Source organism: Schistocerca piceifrons, chromosome 2 (assembly GCF_021461385.2).
Source record: "Schistocerca piceifrons isolate TAMUIC-IGC-003096 chromosome 2, iqSchPice1.1, whole genome shotgun sequence".
NCBI classification, from domain to species: Eukaryota; Metazoa; Arthropoda; class Insecta; order Orthoptera; family Acrididae; genus Schistocerca; species Schistocerca piceifrons.
In genome coordinates, this window is record NC_060139.1 from 766,256,322 (window position 1) to 766,279,174 (window position 22,853).

Below are 22,853 nucleotides of genomic sequence, written 5' to 3' on the forward strand. Positions count from 1 at the left end.
AATCGAAATAGTGGCAAGTTCGGTTCGTGCCACGAATCGCCCTTCGGCGCCACGCGGTTGTTGGTAGGTGAACTCGCGCTGTGGCAGCTGGTGTGGAGGGATGACCCTGGGGCGCGGCCAGCCAGGTGGCTCGAGTCACGCCCAGCAGTGAATCAGCTGCCGCCGCCACTGTCGCCGATTACTTGCCAGCGCCAGCGCCAGCTACGCAGCGGCGCGCACCATGAATATGGATGGCGCCACCACCCCGGCCTCCAGCCTCCAGGTTGCCCTCTGCAAAAAGGACCATCGAAACCGTACAGTACAACAGCGCTGGGCTTCGCGTGCTTAATGGAAGCGCCAAGAGTGTTTGCGGTAACCCCCCGTCGTAATTCCATAACTTTGTAAAATCTCATTATCGAATACAGTGCCTGCGACAATGGAATCGTGTTCGTGAGGGGCGACGTTCACATCTTCTGACATCTATAATCTGTTGCATTACTGCGCCTTTTAAATTACTAAATTTTTTGTTCCAGTTATTATTAATTTTTCATAGAGTCTATACGTAGTATATGTAACATATACTCTACGGATTGTATTACGGCGCGCATACCGTTCGAACATCTACGGGAATCACGAATTTGCGAGTAGGAAGTGTAATAGACGAGGCACGCTGCAATACAGTGAGCAGTAAGTTCAGAGTTTGGTCGGACGGAGGCTTGTCGGTGTGGCCGAGACTGTTAGGACAACCGTTATAGAGAAGCGGAACATCTGGGTTCGGGTCCTGGTCTGGCATAAATTTTCAGCTGTCGCCTTTGCAATAACACAAGGCCCTATGAGGTGGGATTCATGATTTTCCTCCATACTCTTTTCCCTTTCTTCCTCACCCCCTCTCGTCTATTTCAGGAATATATATGCGGAGAACTATTCGGAAAGTCAGGTCCAATAGGTTCAAATGGTTCAAATGGCTCTGAGCACTATGGGACTTAACTGCTGAGGCCATCAGTCCCCTAGAACTTAGAACTACTTAAACCTAACTAACCTAAGGACATCACACACATCCATGCCCGAGACAGGATTCGAACCTGCGACCGTAGCGGTCGCGCGGTTCCAGGCTGTAGCGCCTAGAACCGCTTGGCCACTCTGGCCGGCGGTCCAATAGGTCTCGAAATGAAAACGACAGTAAAAATCCGATGACGTTTTGCACAGATGTGTTGGGCAGTGTCTCTAGTATGCCCGTCGACCACGTCACGTCACTCTTTTCAGTTCTGAGCAAACAGTGAAGATCGTAGGACAGTAGTGTCTCCCACCGAATAGGGGTGCACTTTGAGTTGTTTCGCCTGATTACGCGCAACCACGCATAACGTACCTGTGGTGTATTTCCTTCTTGACAGTTCTCTACCGCACACTGCAGGAACAATGAGGAAGCCCCTGCAGCGTCTTCGATGGCTAGTGTACGATCACCCACCATACATCCCGGACTTGGCACCTTGCAAAGTTCATCTCTGCCCATATGAACCGCTGAATGTGAAGACAACGTTTTGGCTCAGACAATGAACTGCAGATCAGCGTAGAGAAGTGACGGAAGGCACACGCGGCTGTCTTCTATGACGAGGGTATTTGAAAATTGGTATAACGCTACGATAAATGTCCAAGAGACTATGTAGAGAAAAAGCTGGAAGTTGTAGCAAACTGTTGCAAATAACACAGTTTTCATTTTCGCTGTGGTTTACATTTCACAACCGATCTGACCTTACTTTCCCAATAGCCCCCGCGTACAGTAATTAAGCAAAGTTACACTTAAATTTGTTATCCAGATTATGATTTTGAATGTGCTGATTACATCTGTGAATGTACTTTTCGTGAGAACTCTGCTAATTGAAAAACACAACGAATTGAACTTAATACTATTGTTCGTCATGTGTGATACCTAGTGAGCTAATCAATATATTTGGACAAAGTGACATCAGCACTTTGTTGGCGATCATGTGCATAGAAGCGAAGATTTGGAAGAACTAAAGAGTATTATCCAAGAACTAAAACTTGCCTCCGTCGATATTGGCTTGGAAATTAAGTTAATTGAAAGAAAAATTCTAAGCCCAGACAATTAACCATTTACAGTAGAAAACCAATCTACAGTAGCTTTGACGAATTCGTCTATCTTGGGCACGGCATTACACTAGACAAAAACAATCACAAGTTAGAAATTCCTCGCGGATTAGAACTGCGTTGGGCAGCATTTCAGAAACTGATGTTTATCCTGACCAAGAAGGATATCCCAAATAACCTGAAGGCAAAGATCTATAATGCAAAGAAACTGGTATAGGCGCGCGTATTCAAATACAGCGATATGTAAACAGGCAGAATGCGGCACTAGGGTGAGCAACGCCTTTATAAGACGACAAGTGTCTGGCGTAGTTGTTAGATCGGTTACTGCTGCTACAATGGCAGTTTATCAAGATTTGAGTGAGTTTGAACGTAGTGTTTTAGTTGGCGCACGAGCGATTGGACAAAGCATCTCCGAGGTAGCGATGAAGTGCGGATTTTCCCGTACGGCCATTTCACGAGTGTACCGTGAATACCAGGAATCCGGTAAAACTTCAAATCTCCGATATCGCTGCGGCCGGAAAAAGATCCTGCAAGAGCGGGACCAACGACGACGGAAGAGAATCGTTCAATGTGACGGAAGTTCAACACTTCCTCAAATTTCTGCAGGTTTCAGTGTTGCGTCATAAACAAGTGTCAGCGTGCGAACTATTCAACAAACCATCATCGATATGGGTTTTCGGAGCCGAAGGCCCACTCGTGTACCCTTGATAACTGCACGACAGCAGGACAATTGCGACACCCCACATGTCCAAAATGCTACAGAGTGGCTCCAGACACACTCTTCCGAGTTAAACTTTTCCGATGACCACCAAACTCCCCAGAAATGAACATTATTGAGCATATCTGGGATGCCTTACAACGTGCTGTTCAGAAGAGATCTTCACTCTCTTACGGATCTATGGACAGCCCTGCAGGCCTCATGATGTCAGTTCCCTCCAGCACTACTTGAGAAATCAGTGGAGTCCATGCCACGTCGTGTTGCGGGTACTTCTGGGTGCTCTCGGAGGGGGGGGGGGGGGGGGGGCTACACGATATTAGGCAAGTGTACCAGTTTCTTTGGCTCTTCAGTGATATGCAGACTACCAGTTACAACCTACGGTCTGGGAACTGTGACTGAGGCAAGTTCTCGCAAACTAAAGTGCACACGACGTGTCATGGAGTTAACTGCAGGCATGGCACCGACATTTAAATTTATTTTACATTATAATAATTTAAGCAGAAGTCAGCCTCAGGGTTACGATTCGTTTAAATGATATTAGGAGGAGAACAAAGGTAAAAGACGTCTTGAGACAACTGTAAGACTGAAGTGACAGAGTGCTGGAGACGTAGTCCGACAAAATCACAGCAAGTCAACTCCCAGAATTATTTACTGGAGAACATGGGATCACGAGAGAGTAGTGGACGACCCTAAAAGAGATGGTTTGATGACGTGAAGCTGGTGGCTGGAACGTGACGGTACCAGGTGGTTCAAAATCGAAGAAACATTTGAAAGAGGACTGTGTTCAGCAGTGGACTTAGATAGGTTGAAGAAGAAAAAGACATATGCCATTAAATAGGATGGTAGTCCAACACTTAATAACGTACTTTAAATTAAATGAGACTAATTAAGTAACCAAATTATTGATACTTAAGTTCTATATAGTCTGTATGGTTCAAATGGCTCTAAGCGCTATGAGACTTAACGTCTGAGGTCATCAGTCCCCTAGGCTTAGAACTACTGAAACCCAACTAACCTAAGGACGTCACACACATCCATGCCCGAGGCAGGATTCGAACCTGCGACCGTAGCAGCAGCGCGGTTCCGGACTGAAGCGCCTAGAACCTACAGTCTTTATTTTCTATGCCAGAACTTCCCTATGTGTTTATTAGGTTCCGATCTTTACCTCTGAACTGTTGTTGCCATCATTTTTATGAACAAGTTGACATATTTCATTAATAGATTCAACCATTAATTAAGATTCTCCATAGTTTATAATAATGTAAAATAAATTTAAATGTGGGTGCCATGCTTGCAGTTAAGGAAATCCTAGTGCAATGCATAAAATGATACTATAAACTTAGTCCATAACATATTTTGTAAAACACATTCCTGTCTCGTATGGTCTATTCAGAATAGTAAAATCTAAGTATGTTTTCACCGGTCTCTAAATAGTCGAACTCCACCCAGAATCCTCAGTCTAGGCTATGCCACGCTAAGATCTATGTGCAGCTAGCCCGTAAAACGTCCGCGGTTGGAAAACTCACAAGCAAAGCCTGTGGTGACAGAGTCCACGCTAACATTTCTTTTAAAAAAAGTGCGCGTGAAAGCAGGCTTGTACTAACATCATGTAACTAAGTCTGCGACCGACAAGTAACCGCGTAACGTCAAGGTAACTGTCCCCAGCGCGCTAGCAAATATGTAATATCTCCGCGTAATTCTCGCGAGTAAAGATTATACTCGGAAAGCAAACTCGAAATAACTAACTGCTCCATGAACATTACGCACTGGACATTTTAATCATGGTGTTGATTTTCTACACGACAAAAACATATGCATTGTGTCAATTTTTCACTGTTTTCATTGATTATTATGTCACTTCACTGAGACGATGTTATCAAGATTATGTTTGATGAAAGAAGTGTACGACGTGCAAATGTGAAACAGGGCTTTATCGGTGCAGAATTTACAGCAATAATAAGCGTTGGAAGAACCTCTTAACTGAAACATTGTGTACGTCTTTTGTACGACCCTAGAAAACAGGTTTTAGCTATTTCACCGAAACATCGAGCTCCGAGACAACGAGGCCAAACCAGACAGGGGACCTTTACATTCTCCGTCCGGTCATTCTGTTTTATATACTACATTTTACTATCCTACTGAACATCGGTAGCAAAAATATTGTATTATTGGGCACACAGTGATGCGGTGACCGGTGGAACGTACAGCAGTTTCAAGTGGTCGGTAACGACTAACTTCGTTAATTGATACCACGTCTCAGGAACCGTGATCTCAGTTGTTACAATGAATGAATAGCCCGCCCCCAGTAGCTGAGTGGTGCCGGCACGGTAGCTCAGCGTGTTCGGCCAGAGAGCTGTTTAGCCTCTGCAATAAAAAAAACTGAGTGGAAGGATCAACAAAACGAATTTTAACGGATGTCATGTGACGTCCACAACGACAAAAAAAAAGGCTCAAATGGCTCTGAGCACAATGGGACTTCACATCTACGGTCATCAGTTCCCTAGAACTTAGAACTACTTAAACCTAACTAACCTAAGGACATCACACACATCCATGCCCGAGGCAGGATTCGAACCTGCGACCGTAGCGGTGGCGCGGTTCCAGACTGTAGCGCCTAGAACCGCTCGGCCACACCGGCAGGCCTGAAAGAAAAATATGAAGGATGTAGCGGGGGAAAAATACTATACGCAGTCACTTGACATGTTCACGAGTTATTGTCTCGTACGCTAACGCAGTGCAAAGGACGTTCTTCCATCATAAAAAAAGTTTATAAAATTAAACGACGCAATTCACGTAGTCAACGGCTGGCTAGAGTCGGAAGAATATCTGTCCAGAGTGAGTACTGAAGCAGAGAAAACAAACAAGGAATAGTCGAGCACGCACCATATCAAACGGCGCGGTCTGAAGTCTTCTTGTTCTAACAGGCAATTAGCAGTATGCGACTGTGCGCGTATTTAAGCTCAGAACTCCGCCAGAGGGCGCGTTCACTGTACCCTCGACTTAACGCCGTCTGTGGAGCCGCGATTAACTGGGTCTAGCCGTCTGTGGAGCCGCGAGTAACTGTATCTACTTGCCAGCCGCAGTATCTCGAACTCCATGTCAACACCGGGGCTTAGCGTGGAATGCGAATCACTGTCGAATACAAAAACCGTGGTTACCCTAAATCAGTTTCCCATTCCGGAATGTTTTGCTCAATAAGTCCAAGACCGATGACATCCATATGTAAGTGTGCTAAGTCACTGGTGTGTTAAGAAGAAACATAGTACGGGTTTGTACTCGTGCAGTCGCTTGTGGACACTTGTAATCGAGCTGCATGGTCGATTAACACTGCCATTGAAATGTGTGGCTCATAGAAGCTGCTCGCCCATTGTATCCCATTCTTATTAAATCTCTACGCACAGTGCTGGTAGAACTTAAAAAATTCCTTTTCTATTCTTACGTATTTAAACAATACAGAAGTCGTGTGAGCTCTCTATACAAGAATAGTTATGAAGTACAACGTTATCTTCGCCGTACAAAGACTAAACATAATTTTCTTATACATGGTTTCTCTGAAGCACTATTTCCTTGCTAGGTAACACATTCCATCAGGTTATTTTGATCTCATACACTGAAGAGCCAAATAAACTGGTACACTTGCTTAATATCGTGTAGGACCTCCGAGAGCACGCAGAAGTGCCGCAACACGATGTAGCATGGACTCGACTAATGTCTGACCTAGTGCTGGAGAGAATCGACACCATGCATCCTACAGGGCTCTCCATAAGAGTACGATTGAGTGGAGATTTTTTTCTGAACAGCACGTTGCAAGGCATCCCAGATATGCTCAATAATGTTCATGTCTGGAGAGTTTGGTAGCCAAAGGAAGGGATTAAACTCAGAAGAGCGTTCCTGGAGCCACTCTGAAGCAATTCTGGATGTGTACGGTGTCGCATTGTCCTGCAGGAATTGCCCAAGTCCGTCGGAATGCACAATGGCCGTGAATGGATGCAGGTGGTCAGACAGGATGCTTATTCTGGAATTGCACAAGTCTATCGGAATGCACAATGGACATGAGCGGATGCAGGTGATTAGACAGGAAGCTTACGTACGTGTCACCTATCAAAGTCGTATCTAGACGTATCACTCCAACTGCACACACTCCACACCATTACAGAGCCTCCACCAGCTTGAACAGTCCCCGGCTGACATGCAGAGTCCGTGGATTCATGAGGTTGTCTCCATACCCGTGCACGTCCATCCGCTCGATACAATTTGAAACGAGACTCTTCCGACCAGGCAACATGTTTCCAGTCATCAACAGTCCAACGTCGGTGTTGACGGGCGCAAAGGAGGCGTAAAGCTTTGTGTCGTGCGGTTATCAAGGGTACACGAGTGGGCCTTCGGCTCCGAAAACCCATATCGATTATGTTTCGTTGAATCGTTCGCCCGCTGATATTTGTTGAAATCTGCAGAAATTTGCGGAAGGGTTGCACTTCTGTCACGTCGAACGATTCTCTTCCGTCGTCGTTGGTCCCGTTCTTGCAGGATCCTATTTACGGCCGCAGCGATGTCGGAAATTTGATGTTTTACCGCATTCCTGGTATTCACGCTACACTCGTGAAATGACCGTACGGGAAAATCCGCACTTCATCGCTACCTCGGAGATGGTGTCCAATCGCTCGTGCGCCAACTGTAAAACTACGTTCAAACTAACTTAAATCTTGATAAAGTGCCATTGTAGCAGCAGTAACCGATTTACCAACTACGCCAGACACTTGTCTTATATAGGCGTTGCCGACCACAGCGCCGTATTCTGCCCGTTTACATATTCTATCTCTGTATTTGAATACTCCTGGCTACACCAGTTTCTATGGTGCTCCAGTGTCTGTCTATATAGTCACAGCTTCTTGTGGTCAAAAAATGGTTCAAATGACTCCAAGCACTATGGGACTTAACCTCTGAGGTCATCAGTCCGCTAGAACTTAGAACTACTTAAACCTAACTAACCTAAGGACATCACACACATCCATGCCCAAGTCAGGCTTCGGACCTGCGACCGTAGCAGCAGCGCGGTTCCGGACTGAAGCGCCTAGAACCGCTCGGCCACAGGGGCCGGCTCTTGTGGCCAAGAGATATTTCTAAACACTGAGTTGAGACGTTTTAACTCTGCATATGTCCAGAAAATTGAGTTCTTCGTAACACACACTCAACCGAACATACACCCCATATTTAAATTATTTCTATTTCAAAATACAGCTTGAATCTGCGTATGAATACTATGCTGAACGAAGAAAATTCTCGTGAGCTGCGGAAAATCGTCGCATCTGGATAATGCTGCAGACTCACAAAGGCTCTTTATCATTTAAAAAAGTAGGTATGCCCCGTATCTAATAGCCGGCCGCGGTGGTTTAGCGCTTCTAGGCGCTCAGTCCGGAGCCGCGCGACTGCTACGGTCGCAGGTTCGAATCCTGCCTCGGGCATGGATGTGTGTGATGTCCTTAGGTTAGTTAGGTTTAAGTAGTTCTAAGTTCTAGGGGACTGATGACCGTAGATGTTAAGTCCCATAGTGCTCAGAGCCATTTTTGAACCCGTATCTAATTGTATTATATCAGCGAGAACAGAAGTCATTCCGTTAACTTCTCTACTTTTTTTCCTCTTGCGTTTTTACACTTTACTGTTTCTGCACACATGTCAACATCTCCAGTTCGTCTTCCCCGCCGCGAGACACGATTCTATTGGGAGTGGTACAGTGGCAAAACCGCAACTGCAACCACAGGTAAATCGAACTGTATGTAAATACTCTGGGTTCCACAAGGTAGAGGAAAATTAAAAAAAAGAGAAGAAAAACAGTAAGACTGCGAAAAAGGAAGTTATTGTCACGACTATCGAGTATACTTTTCCACGGCAGGGCCACATAAAACAATCGCATTGCTGATCTGCGGCACTGTAAGCCTCTTGTATTATACGTGTGTCTACAGAATCAGTGTAGCGCTGGTACTGTAGCTGTGGGAAAGTGAGACCTTGGCGAATGGTCTCGAGACTTAAGGGACGATCTGCGATGGAGAGCTATTAGCATGTTGGCGATAGGTATAAGGGGCAGTCAAATGAAAACGAGACAGATTTGGAAAAAGTGAGTGAACTCTTTATTATTTTAAAAGTAACTGCCATAGCTGTTACTAAATTTATCCCAGTATGAGACAAGACGGTCAATGCCTTCATGGAAAAAGGCTGCAGTTGTCTACGTAACTACGTTTCTACCCAGGCATGCACCTCTTCGTCCGAGGCAACCTAGCAGCTGCGAATGTCGTTCTTTAGGCCTCCGAAAATATGGAAATCGCATGGAGAGAAATCAGGACTGTATGGATGTTTTGTGTAAAGGCTTCCCAGTGAAACTTCTGCAGGGTAGTGGAAACGACATTGGCAACATGTCGGCCTGTTGCAGAAGTTTCGCTGGGAAGCCCTCAAACATCTTTCATATAGTCCCGATCTCACCCCATGCGATTTCCATATTTTTGGACCACTGAAGAGGAGGAGAGATAAGTGTTTAACTTACCGATGACAACGAGGTCATGAGAGACGGAGCACTGAAGAAAGGCATTCGTTGCCGTCGTTTTGCTTCCCACGAAGCCACCGGATACGTCTGGTTCCGGAGGCAACCACAAGCAGTTTTCCGTGAAGGCATTGTCCGTCCTGTCTCATGTGGGATAAATATATTAACAGCTATGGTGATTGCTTTTTAAATAAGACCGTTCATTTACTTTTTCCCAATCTGTCTTGTTTTTATTTGAGTACCCCTTATAAAACTTAGATTCAGCTTGCCGGATACGTCTGTTGTTCTAGACAGCGACAGTAATTTCCAACTACTGGTTAAACGAAAGAAAGATACAGCAAAAGACGCCCTTCGATGACCAAAATTAGTGTTAAACAGAACTGCGTCTCCATCTGAACAATGGTATGTTCTTGCTGAAACCAGCGAAAGCGTTTCTACTGTTAGCCGTTCTTGAGAAGGGTAGTTGGCAGCGAATCGTCAAAATCGATACTGAACTACTGATCAAGTATTAGTCTCCAACAATCTGCTGGCATTCATTCTTTAGCTTGTAAGACATTATATAGGTTTTTCGTTTGAGAAATCCGAAACCTGCTATCATCCATGAAATAACTGTGAATGGAACGTGATCACTGTATTTTCCACACATAAAAATTTATTCATCCTGGATATTATTAGGACTAATCTGCAGTATCTGAACTAGAGTTTCACTTGAGGCGCGTCCTAGACTTTTTTTTCTGTGTAAAGTGCTCCAGCGATTGTATAAGAAATAAGCGTACGTAGACATCGTCTTAAGATAACGGGATAGAGTGTTGGTGTGCCTCCCAAAGAATAGCTGTGCGTTTTAAAAGTGTTTCACATAGTTGAAGATTCTAATTATAGAAAACGGGAATGTATGTAGCTGCACACATACCAACCAATAATAACCCTAAAATAATCTAGAATATATATCATAATAATATAAATAAAATACATATAAAACATAAAAATATCATATAGATATCATAAATCACAAAAAAAACAGATAAAGTAATCTAGAATATATATCTTAACATCTACAACACATTTCTGCTCCGCAAGCTCACTTACGGTGTGTGGTGGAGGGAAATTTGTGTATCACTGTCACTTCCCTCTTGTCCTATTCCAGTGGAGAATTGTCCACGGGAAGAACAATTGCCCATAAGCCTCCGGGTTGAGCTCGAATCTACCAGATTTTACCTTCATGATTTTTTCGTGAGGTACACGAAATAGAAAGCAATACATAGACTGACTTCTCGGAATGCACCCTCACTGAATTTTAATGGTAAACCACGTAGTGATGCACGACGTAGATGTGGCGAACATGTGCAGACAAACAAATGATTACAAGTGGCATTTGTTGCAGGATTCTCGAACATATTCTCAGTTCGAATATAATGAATTTCCTTGAGACAGGGAATTTGCTGTCCACGCATCAGCACGGCTTTAGAAAGCATCGCTCCTGCGAAACGCAACTCACCCTTTTTTCACATGATATCTTGCGAACCATAGATGAAGGGTATCAGACGGGTGCCATATTCCTTGATCTCCGGAAAGCGTTTGACTCGGTGCCCCACTGCAGACTCCTACCTAAGGTACGAGCATATAGGATTGGTTCCCAAGTATGTGAGTGACTCGAAGACTTCTTAAGTAATAGAACCCAGTACGTTGTCCTCGATGGTGAGTGTTCATCGGAGGTGAGGGTTTCATCTGCAGTGCCCCAGGGAAGTGTGGTAGGTCCGCTGTTGTTTTATATCTATATAAATAATCTTTTGGATAGGGTGGACAGCAATGTGCGGTTGTTTGGTGATGATGCTGTGGTGTACGGGAAGGTGTCGTCGTTGAGTGACTGTAGAAGGATACAAGATGACTTGGACAGGATTTGTGATTGATGTAAAGAATGGCAGCTAACTCTAAATATAGATAAATGTAAATTAATGCAGATGAATAGGAAAAAGAATCCCGTAATGTTTGAATACTCCGTTAGTAGTGTAGCGCTTGACACAGTCACGTCGATTAAATATTTGGGCGTAACATTTCAGAGCGATATGAAGTGGGACAAGCATGTAATGGCAGTTGTGGGGAAGGCGGATAGTCGTCTTCGGTTCATCGGTAGAATTTTGGGAAGATGTGGTTCATCTGTAAAGGAGACCGCTTATACACTAATGCGACCTATTCTTGAGTACTGCTCCAGCATTTGGGATCCCTATCAGGTCAGATTGAGGGAGAACATAGAAGCAATTCAGAGGCGGGCTGCTAGATTTGATACTGGTAGGTTTGATCATCACGCGAGTGTTACGGAAATGCTTCAGGAACTCGGGTGGGAGTCTAGAGGAAAGTAGGCGTTCTTTTTGTGAATCGCTACTGAGGAAATTTAGAGAACCAGCATTTGAGGCTGACTGCAGTACAATTTTACTGCCGCCAACTTATATTTCGCGGAAAGACCACAAAGATAAGTTAAGAGAGATTAGGTCTCGAACAGAGGCATACGAGTACCCTCCGCCACGCACCGTATGGTGGATTGTGGATTATGTATGTAGATGTAGACAATTCCAGAAAAATTGGATGATTTATTCACGGAAAAAAGCTTCACTAGTTAAGCACGTCAATAACGCGTTGGTCCACCTCTGCCCCTTATGCAAGCATGTATTCGGCTTGGTACTGAATGTCCTACTGAGCGATATCATACGCAAGTCTGTCCAGCTGGCGTGTTAGATCGTCAAAATCTCGATCTGGTTGAAAGGTCCTGCCCATAATACTCGAAACATTCTCACTCGGGAGAGATCCAGCGACCTTGCTGGCCAATGCAGGGATTGGCGAGCACGAAGACAAGCAGTAAAAACACTTTCCGTGCGCGTCCGGGCATTATCTTGCTGAAATCTAAGGCCAGCATGACTTGCCGAGAAGGGCAACAAAACGGGGCGTAGAATATCGTCGACGTACCGCTGTGCTGTATGGATGCAGCAGATGACAGCCAAACGGGTCCTGCTATGGAGAGAAATGACACACCAGACCATCACTCCTGGCTGTCGGGCCGAATGGCGGGCGACAGTCTGGCTGGTATTCCACAGCTGTTGGGTCGTATCTGGTCATAGGGGCTCAGTTCGAAGCAGGATTCATCACTTACATCGATTCTACTCCAGTCAATGAGATTCCAGGTCGACGACGTGTGTGGAGACGCCTCAGACAGCAGTGCGATAGCAACCTGACTGTCGCCAACAGCCAAGAGTGATGGTCTGGTAAACCATTTCATTTCACACCAGGAACCCTTTGGTTGTCATCCGCGGCACTCTTACAGCACAGCGATACGTCGACGATATTCTACACCCCGTTTTGTTGCCCTTCAAAACAAGCCATGCTGGGCTTACACTTCAGCAAGATAATGCCCGCCCGCACACAGCTTGTTTTCGATCTTGTCAGTCCCTACCTTGACCAGCAAGGTCAACGGATCTCTCACCAATTGAAAACGTTTGGAGTGTTATGGACAGGACCCTCCAAGCAGCCCGGCATTTTGATAACCTAACGCTCCAATTGGACAGAAATTGGCATCGATATACCTCAGGACGAAATCAAACAGCTCTGTCAATAAATGTCTAGTCAAATAATTGCTTGCGAGAGGGCCATTTTTTTAAAGAGTGCATATGAGAAAACCCAGTTCTAAGCAAAGAAGGGAAAGCAGAAAGGTAGAAGGAGTATATAGAGGGTCTATGCAAGGGCTATGCACTTGAGGAGAATATTATGGAAATGGAAGAGGATGTAGATGAAGATGAAATGGGAGATGTGATACTGCGTGAAGAGTCTGACAGAGCACTGAAAGACCTGAGTCAAAACTAGACCCCCGGAGTAGACAACATTCCATTGGAACTACTGACAGCCTTGGGAGAGCCAGTCCTGGCAAAACTCTACCATCTGGTGAGCAAGATGTATGAGACAGACGAAGTACCCTCAGACTTCAAGAATAATATAATAATTCCAATCCAAAGAAAGCAGGTGTTGACAGATGTGAAAATTACCGAACTATCAGTTTAATAAGTCACAGCTGCAAAATACTAACACGAATTCTTTACAGGCAAATGGAAAAACTGATAGAAGCTGACCTCGGGGAAGATCAATTTGCATTCCGTAGAAATGTTGGAACACGTGAGGCAATACTGACCCTACGACTTATCTTAGAATAAAGATTAAGGAAAGGCAAATCTACGTTTCTAGTATTTGTAGACTTAGAGAAAGCTTTTGACAATGTTGACTGGAATACTCTCTTTCAAATTCTAAGGGTGGCAGGGGTAAAATACAGGGAGCGAAAGGCTATTTACAATTTGTACAGAAAACAGATGGCAGTTATAAGAGTCGAGGGGCATGAAAGGGAAGCTGTGGTTGGGAAGGGAGTGAGACAGGCTTGTAGCCTCTCCCCGATGTTATTCAATCTGTATATTGAGCAAGCACTAAAGGAAACAAAAGAAAAATTTGGTGTAGGTATTAAAATCCATGGAGAAGAAATAAAAACTTTGAGGTTCGCCGATAACATTGTAATTCTGTCAGAGACAGCAAAGGACTTGGAAGAGCAGTTGAATGGAATGGACACTGTCTTGAAAGGAGGGTATAAGATGAACATCAACAAAACCAAAACGAGAATAGTGGAATGTAGTGAATTAAATCGGGTGATGCTGCAGGAATTAGATTAGGAAATGAGACGCTTAAAGTAGTAAATGAGTTTTTCCATTTGGGGAGCAAAATAACTGATGATGGTCGAAGTAGAGAGGATATAAAATGTAGACTGCCAATGGCAAGGAAAGCGTTTCTGAAGAAGAGAAATTTGTTAACATCGAGTATAGATTTAAGTTTCAGGAAGTCGTTTCTGAAAGTATTTGTATGGAGTGTAGCCATGTATGGAAGTGAAACATGGACGATAAATAGTTTGGACAAGAAGAGAACAGAAGCTTTCGAAATGTGGTGCTACAGAAGAATACTGAAGATTAGATGGGTAGATCACATAACTAATGAGGAGGTATTGAATAGAATTGGGGAGAAGAGGAGTTTGTGACACAACTTGACAAGAAGAAGGGACCGGTTCGTAGGACATGTTCTGAGGCATCAATGTATCACAAATTTAGCATTGGAGGCCAGGGTGGAGGGTAAAAATCGTAGAGGGAGACCAAGAGATGAATACACTAAGCAGATTCAGATGGATGTAGGTTGCAGTAAGTACTGGGAGATGAAGAAGCTTGCACAGGATAGAGTAGCACGGAGAGCTGCATCAAACCAGTCTCAGGACTGAAGACAACAACAACAACAACGTGAGAAATGAGACATCCCATTTCTCGAAGATATTTATGTTTAATTTGTCTTCAAACGCCGTCCTCACTCGAAGCAAAATAACATGAAATCATTAAAATATGGTGTATCTCATTCTGTTTATACATCCTGAAAATGAGTTTGAAAAATTGAAACTTCTATGAGGTGAATAAATAGACTTGTAGTTAAGTACTTGGAGGTGATGTTTCATTGTTCTTGTCAGTTGTGAACTGAGACCGGTTATGAAGCATTCTAGACAACAGCCGCCCCCAAGGTAGTTGCGCCATATGGTTGCGATGGCGTTTAATGGCCGGAGTGCAGTGTGCAGTGCGCGAGCCGTCCCCGCCGTCGACGGTGAGCGCGAGCAGGGCAGGACAATGGCCAGCCGCCCACTCGTGCGCGGACGGACACGCCGGCCTTCGACACGGCCGTTCACCGCGCCGCCCGCGCCGGGTAAACCTCCACCTGTTTGCGCTGCACGCATCCCATAACAGCTCCGGCAAACAGCGCGGCCGCCGCTCTGGGTTACCACCTCCCCGAGAGATCAGCTGGCCGCGCCACGCCACGCTGCAGCAAACGCCGGGGCGCCGCCTGGCGAAAGCCGCCTCCACTTCAGCACCGCACTTCACGCGGGCCCCAGACACACAGCGGTCCGCTCTGTACAGTATTCCTCTAAAGCTCTCGCTATCGCAATTTTTTTCCAAGTGGGTTTCTCTCCGCAGCTGAGAGCGAAAGTTCCGGGTTCGGTTTTTGATTCTCCCAAAGACTTTCACTCGGTAGCATGACTTAAGAATGTGCAATGTTTACGAATCACTGATGCTGATTTCGATTTCTTCATCGACGTCTGAACGTAAATGACTGATATTTATTTATTTATTTATTTTGACTCAATGGTCTTCTGACTGTTTCGATGCGGCCCGCCACGAATTCCTCTCCTGTACTAACGTCTTCATCTCAGAGTAGCACTCCGTCGGCCGGGGTGGCCGAGCGGTTCTCAGCGCTACAGTCTGGAACTGCGCGACCGCTGCGGTCGCAGGTTCGAATCCTGCCGCGGGCATGGATGTGTGTGATGTCCTTAGGTTAGGTAGGTTTAAGTAGTTCTAAGTTCTAGGGGACTGATGAGCTCAGAAGTTAAGTCCCATAATGCTCAGAGCCATTTGAGCCATCAGAGTAGCAGTTGCAACCTACGTCCTCATTTGTATGCTTGATGTATGCCAGTCTCTGTCTTCTTCTACTATTTTTACCCTCTACAGCTCCCTTTATTATCATTATTATTCTGTGATGCCTCAACTGATGTCCTACCATCCTGTCCCTTCTTCTCGTCAGTGTATTCCATATATTTCTTTCCTAACTGATTCTCTGGAGAACGACCTCATTCCTTACCTCTTCAGCCCACCCAAATTTCACATTCTTCTGTAGCATCGCATCTCAACTACATCGATACTCTTCTTTTCCGGCTTTCCCACAGTCCATGTTTCACTACGATAAATTACTGTGCTCCAAACGTATGTTCTCAGAAATTTCTTCCTCAAACTTAAGGTCTATTTTTGATTTTAGTAATCTTCTCTTTGCCAGGAATGCCCTTTTTGTCAATTTTATATCCTTCTTGCTCCGTCCACCATGGGTTATTTTGGTGCCTAAGAAGCAGAATTCCTTAACTTCATCTACGTCGTCATTACGAATTCTGATGTTAAATTCCTCGATCTTCTCATTTCTGCTACTTCTCATTTCTTTCGTCTTCATTCATTTACTTGTTATCTGTATTCAGTGCTCGTTATGCTCTTCATTCCATTCAACAAATCTTCTTCGCTTACACTGACAGTAGTAATGTCATCAGCGATTATCACTGATATTCTTTCACCTTGAATTTTAATCCTATTCTTGAACCTTTCTTATATTTCCAATTATGCTTCTTCGATTTATCGATTGAATAGTGGAGTCGGAAGACTACATCATTGTATTATAACAGCCAACCGCAATATATCGATTTTAAATGACGAAGATACAGAATGGCGTAAAAAGCAACATTAAGATACATCTAATATCATATTTATTATCAATAAATAGAGCCATATTTAACATTATATATCTCACAGACTGCAGTGATTTTGCGTTACTTTTCAGTAACACCAGTAATGACCCAGGAATAAGTTTATTTTTACTGTGCAGTGTGTGTGTGTGTGTGTGTGTGTGTGTGTGTGTGTGTGTGTGTTTGTTTGTTTGTGGGAGGGTGGGTGGGTGGTGGGTTACGGGCGCTCAGCGATGAGGTTATCGGCGCCCAGACGATATAAGTGGAAACGTATGTGGGTAAAACGGAGGAAAGAGATAAAATGCAGTCTGAGATAAATAGCGCTCACTCTAACCCCACATTTAACTAACACATAATTCTCCTTATTTGTGTAGTGCGTATCGTAACATCGTAAAATGTTGGAAAACAAAATAAAATAATGTATCAACAACTCGCTGACATCGCTTGTCAGCGAATACGACGTTCCTACACTTCCGCAACATTTCGTAATCATCTCACAGGCCCCGTAAAAAAGAAAGGAAGTTGAATGCGTATGTCATTCGTAATCATTATTTTTCAAAATCACAAACAAAAAGAGTAAAATCATTCGAAGACTGACAGAACACAAACATCAGAAAAACATTAACTGTGGATATGTTGATTTCCTCCCAGTAAGTACTTTATTTACGTGTATCAAATGTAATCTTACGCATCATAAATGGAAAATGTACTTACATAATTAGAAACGTCATTTTAGCAATAAATAACGTTCCAAATAATACGAGCGCACTCTGTTTGACTAAACGAAAGCATGAATTTAATAAACAATGAAAGGCAAAAAATGGTTGAAATGGCTCTGAGCACTATGGGACTTAACTGCTGAGGTCATCAGTCCCCTAGAACTTAGAACTACTTAAACCTAACTAACCTAAGGACATCACACACATCCATGCCCGAGGCAGGATTCGAACCTGCGACCGTAACGGTGTCGCGGCTCCAGACTGCAGCGCCTAGAACCGCACGGCCACTTCGGCCGGCCAATGAAAGGCAAGAGCCCACGATTAGCTATAACAATAGCTAATGTTCTTGCCGTATCTCGATCAAAAATATTGTTCCTCCACCAGCAATTACGTTTACCAAGTTGCAAAAGTATCGTTCTGCTGTCGTCATGACAGAAATATTCCCATTAAGATGAGCAAAAAATTATTCCCAGTGCTAACAAGTAGCATATACCCCTGCCGCCTACATTAAAGGTCGATATCGTGTCTTTAAAATAGATGCTTCAATGTTTCAAACACTATAATGATAATACTGAAATACAGTTTTCTGAGCACCCCAAATTCGATATTCAACAAATATCGATGATCATCGAATACCCGTAACAGGACTGTGACAATACTTCACTAACGTAGTGAAGTTGCATGAACTAAAAGCTACTGAAATTAGAAGTAGCCGCTTCGCAATTAATAGTTGCACAAACGGTCTGCTTCTCAATGACGCTTTAGAATAGAAGTGAGGTAGCATAGAAGTTTCCAGACACTAATCGTTCAGTTTATTTAATATGTGGACCCTTATTTAGTCTATTTTCCGCCAGCTTCCTATCCTATACCTGTGTTCCCTTTGCTGTATATTACACCAGGGCGATTTTTTTTTCAACCTCTGATCGGTCGCGAAATTAAAACCGCAACGAAAATCTGATGAAGCTTTAGGCAGATGTGATACGCCGTGTCTCTAGTATACCTCTCTATCGAGTCACGATGCACTTTTAAATTCTGAGGCTAGGAAGTAGTGTCTTCCGCTGAATTCCTTCTGAGGGATTTCGCCTGATTTCACGCAGCCCACAGGACTTAACTGTCACGCTTTCCCCTCTTCATGGCAACTCTCGGCCGCATAGTGCAGCTGCAGCGTTTTCGATGGGTAGTGTTTGATTACCAACCTTAGAGCCCGGACTTGGCCTCCTCTGATTTTCATCTCGTCGCTCACATGAACCGCTGGCTATGAGGACGGCATTTTGGCACAGAAAACGACCTGCAGATCAGCACATGGACTTGGCGGAAATCATAGGCTGGTGCCTTCTTTGATGAGGGTACTGGAAAGTTGGTACCGCGCTACGACAAATCACAACTCACCGCCCTGTAATTTACGGAAATTGCGCGACCCGTGCGAAGCCTTCGAGTGCCACATATCTCCGGAAACCTATCAAAGACTTGTTGATTCCATGTGGCACAGAACTGCCGCTGCATTGCCTTTCAAAGGTGAACCAGGACGCTGTTAAACAGGTGTCCGTAATTCTTTTGCCAGTGTGTTTCAATAGGAATGCAAGTGTGCGAGTGTGAGATATTGGCAATGAAAAAATTATTCGATTACAGAAGAATCAACAAAAGCTAATGGTGTCTCTGAAAGTGTAAATTAACGCAGCTCAGTACAAGCTCGTCCACTTCCATTTCCTGGCTACGGTTGTTAAGCCTGCCCGTAGTTTTCTGGTGAACTTCGAAGGTAAGCTCAGCTTGTATGTAAAAATTAGAGATTTCATGATGAGAGGTTTCGTTTACAAAGCCTGTAGCACACCGCTTGTTCAAGTAGGTGCCGCGATTGCTGGCGGCGGACAACAAATGGGGGCGGCTTTCTACATCGAAGCTGTTTTTGGAGCAACTTAAGAAAGCTAAGAAGAATTCACATGAAATTGTTACCACTAATAATTCCCAATTCCATCATTATGCCCGATAAACAAACCAAAAATCAAAACAATGGGTTGTTTCCCATGAATCTGCTCATAGAAGGCGAAGATAGAAACCACTTTTTGAGGCACCAAGGGCGTCATAGACGTATTTACAAAAAGGGGTAAACAATGACTAGACATATACAACTTTATAATGTGGGCAGCCACAGTCGTTGACATTCATAGTAAATTTAACTTGAATATAACCGCAAACAGCTTTTAATTGCTGGTTTATTCTCGACCGGTTTCGCTATAGTAAAGCAGCATCTTCAAGTATAATAGTGTCATAGAGTCCAACCTTATGAAGACGGGAAGTAGTCAACAAATAATAACAGACAGAGCATTGGGGCGAAGAGTGCAGGGGATGAGGCACAAAAACTAGTAAGAAACGAGAACGATCTCAGATAATAAGGGACCCCTTTTATTAGGCAAATCCTGTAGCTGCTTGTCGCGAGGGTTTTCCTTTATCAATTATCTGACGTTCATCCTCCATGCCTCATCCCCTGCACTATGAGTCCCAGTGCTCTGACGGATATTATTTGTTGACTTCTTCCCCTCTTCACGGGGATGGATCCTGGACTACGAACGTTGGGGGCGTCTCCGTGTGCTAATCTATGTGACATTACTAGGAACCTGAAGATGTTACATTAAGACAGTAAAACCGGTCGTGAATAAGTCATCCATTAACAACTATTTGTGGTTTTATTTAAGTTCAATTTTTACCATGACGACTAGACAATACTAAAGTGCGATATTGGACAACTTCAGCAAGAAACTGAAGGGATCGCGGCGTCGTTTGAGGAAGAAGGAAGTGCTGTTTACCATGTAAACGTACCAGCACATTCATCTAGAGATTTATTATTCTTATTACCTGACCTTCAGCATGAGTACACAATTTACCCATTGACAATTACAATTTTTAGTCTTCAACAAGGACTCTCTTTAGGCATCAACAATTACGAAAATGGGAGTATATTTAAACACAGAAATGAACGAATTACACTGAAGTAACTACGATTATTACATAAGATTTCTTCACTATTTAACAAAAACGAAAAAACTTTTTAATTTCTAAACAGGAACGTAATAATTACATTTTTTCTGCAAAAAATATTTACAAACAGGTTTGTAAAGTCACTGCTGTCTGAAGTAAAAGTTATGTTATAATTAGCCAATAAAATGGTGACTGCACTTTTCCTGTGATCCTATGGCCAAATTTTAAAATTCCTAACTGAAATAAATCTTATCATGCGTATAAATGCCTTATCATTCTTTATTATAAGACAAATAACGTTTGTCGAGAATGGTACCCGAAGCTTTCTAAATTCTTGTAGCAGTTCTTGTCTACGTTGCTGGAACATGGAACAAGCGAAGATTAAATGATTAATATCTCCAACCTCTGAATTGATACACTCACAAATGTCTGACTTCCTTAGTTATAAGCGATACAAATGAGCAGCGAAGCTACCAGTGTGAATCTCACCAGAGCGATTATATAGATAGTCTGCAGTATACAGACATTTTATGAGACCAAGGTAAGTGAATTACGCGTGCCAACGGTGGCGCACGCTAGACCCTCCCATCAGGCGACATGTACCACAAGTGGATCACGCTCCACTCTACCAATCATGCTACCAGCAATACACTAACGCATGATGCATTACATATCAGCCAGCCGCAACGAATAGCTCTGAATACAATTTTGTGCGATCCTTCAACGAGTGAGCTTTCTGAACAAATGAGATATCATATAATTTGAGATTGATGTAGTGTAAAATCATAAATCATTTCTTGTGTTCTCTCGCTAATTTAAGAATAAAAGGTCAATATATTACATTCTCCCAGGGACATGTGCTATAATTTTTCCCAACCAACTATTTCTACTCCACATCAGGGCTCTCTCTCTCTCTCTCTCTCTCTCTCTCTCTCTCTCTCTCTCCAGATTCACTGCCCCCCGTCCCCTGATGATATCTACGCCCTGCCCATCCAACAAACCTTTTCTTTCTTTCCATCCCTCCAAATACCCACCCTACCGCCTACCCTGTTTCTACAAGTACTACCGCCCGCATCTCGTGGTCGTGCGGTAGCGTTCTCGCTTCCCACGCCCGGGTTCCCGGGTTCGATTCCCGGCGGGGTTAGGGATTTTCTCTGCCTCGTGATGGCTGGGTGTTGTGTGATGTCCTTAGGTTAGTTAGGTTTAAGTAGTTCTAAGTTCTAGGGGACTGATGACCATAGATGTTAAGTCCCATAGTGCTCAGAGCCATTTGGACAAGTACTACCCCTCCCCAACGGCTTGCAAACTTATACCTACGATCATCCAAAATACACTCCTGGAAATGGAAAAAAGAACACATTGACACCGGTGTGTCAGACCCACCATACTTGCTCCGGACACTGCGAGAGGGCTGTACAAGCAATGATCACACGCACGGCACAGCGGACACACCAGGAACCGCGGTGTTGGCCGTCGAATGGCGCTAGCTGCGCAGCATTTGTGCACCGCCGCCGTCAGTGTCAGCCAGTTTGCCGTGGCATACGGAGCTCCATCGCAGTCTTTAACACTGGTAGCATGCCGCGACAGCGTGGACGTGAACCGTATGTGCAGTTGACGGACTTTGAGCGAGGGCGTATAGTGGGCATGCGGGAGGTCGGGTGGACGTACCGCCGAATTGCTCAACACGTGGGGCGTGGGGTCTCCACAATACATCGATGTTGTCGCCAGTGGTCGGCGGAAGGTGCACGTGCCCGTCGACCTGGGACCGGACCGCAGCGACGCACGGATGCACGCCAAGACCGTAGGATCCTACGCAGTGCCGTAGGGGACCGCACCGCCACTTCCCAGCAAATTAGGGACACTGTTGCTCCTGGGGTATTGGCGAGGACCATTCGCAACCGTCTCCATGAAGCGGGGCTACGGTCCCGCACACCGTTAGGCCGTCTTCCGCTCACGCCCCAACATCGTGCAGCCCGCCTCCAGTGGTGTCGCGACAGGCGTGAATGGAGGGACGAATGGAGACGTGTCGTCTTCAGCGATGAGAGTCGCTTCTGCCTTGGTGCCAATGATGGTCGTATGCGTGTTTGGCGCCGTGCAGGTGAGCGCCACAATCAGGACTGCATACGACCGAGGCACACAGGGCCAACACCCGGCATCATGGTGTGGGGAGCGATCTCCTACACTGGCCGTACACCACTGGTGATCGTCGAGGGGACACTGAATAGTGCACGGTACATCCAAACCGTCATCGAACCCATCGTTCTACCATTCCTAGACCGGCAAGGGAACTTGCTGTTCCAACAGGACAATGCACGTCCGCATGTATCCCGTGCCACCCAACGTGCTCTAGAAGGTGTAAGTCAACTACCCTGGCCAGCAAGATCTCCGGATCTGTCCCCCATTGAGCATGTTTGGGACTGGATGAAGCGTCGTCTCACGCGGTCTGCACGTCCAGCACGAACGCTGGTCCAACTGAGGCGCCAGGTGGAA